Consider the following 1,476-nt stretch of genomic DNA (forward strand, 5'->3'; position numbering starts at 1 on the left):
CAATTGGGTTGTTCGATTTTTTTGCTGTTGAGTTGCATATTTTGTTTGTGTATTTTAGAGATTAGGCTTTTGTCAGTTGCATCATTTGAAACTATTTTTTTCCCATTCTGTAGTTTGTCTTTTTTGGTTTCCTTTGCTGTGCAAAAGCTTGTCAGTTTGATTAGGTCCCATTTGTTTATTTTTTCTTTTATTTCAGTTGCCTTGGGAGACTTACCTAAGAAAATATTTGTACAGTTGGTGTCAGAGAATATTTTTGGCTATGTTCTATTCTAGTAGTTTCATGGTGTCTTGTCCTATCTTTAATTTATATTTTGGGATTGGCAGGGAAGGTCAAATCGGCTAATTGTGAAAGTAAAGGGATTTGACTTTGATCATTTTATAGTTGAGATTACTGCTAAATATCTAAATGGAATAAAATGTCATATATTTAAATCTGTCTTTGACAGCTCAGTAGTAACATCAGAAAATTTTCAGCTCTCCTTTTCTACCTAAGCCTATGAGACAGGAATAAATAAGACCAAGAGCAAATGTAGATAAAGAAAAAAAAAGGGCCCTGAAGAAGCAAGTGACTCTCATGCTTAAGGATCACTGTGTATGAGAAATAATAAGCAAAAGAGATATAAGAAGTAAGGACATTGAAGAATAGGAAGAATTGGGAGAGATGAGTCCACAAGATACAAAACAAGACTCAAGGAAATGGGAATGTCAAATCCTGAAACTCCAAGATGAAAGATATACATGGCATATGAATTTCTTGACATCTCTTTTATTTTTTTTATTTTTTTTCAGGTGAACAATGCAATGATTTAATATTGGTGTATACTGCAAAATGACTAACAGTAAATCTAGTTACCATCTGTCACTATATAAAATTTTTTTTCTTGTGATGAGAACTTTGAAAGATGTAATTTCCTGGAAACTTTTAAATATGCAATACAATATTATTTATCCTTATGACATTTCATAACTGAAAGCTTATATCTCTTTTTCTTCATCTCTTTTATTTTAATACACATAGACACATATCTGAGTCACTGTTGTATCATGTCAAAAATAGTATTTTATCTATATATGTTGATTATAAAATATAAGTAAAAATTAAACTTTAAGTGTCTAGGAAACATATACTTTTGTTTACACAGCATAACCTAGAGTATACCAAGAAGTACACTAAATGAGTTCTTCTGTTTTTCACATCATCTGTTCTATTAAGTCCTTCCAAATAGCAGCTTTTACTACTCAGTAGTAAGAAAGTGAAATATATCTATAATATAGTTAAGATTACTGTTAAATATCTAAATTAAATAAAATGTCAGGTATTAAGTGTCTTAAATATTCTATATATTAAATATATATTTATATGTAATAATCATTTTGATTTATCTAAAGATTTGGAGGTTTTGTTGAATATTACTAGGAATTGTCATATCACATGAAAAGTTCTATAAATGCTGGATGAGTGTCAGGAGCCAAAGA

This window comes from Sus scrofa, chromosome 2 (genome assembly GCF_000003025.6).
Source record: "Sus scrofa isolate TJ Tabasco breed Duroc chromosome 2, Sscrofa11.1, whole genome shotgun sequence".
Classification (NCBI taxonomy): Eukaryota; Metazoa; Chordata; class Mammalia; order Artiodactyla; family Suidae; genus Sus; species Sus scrofa.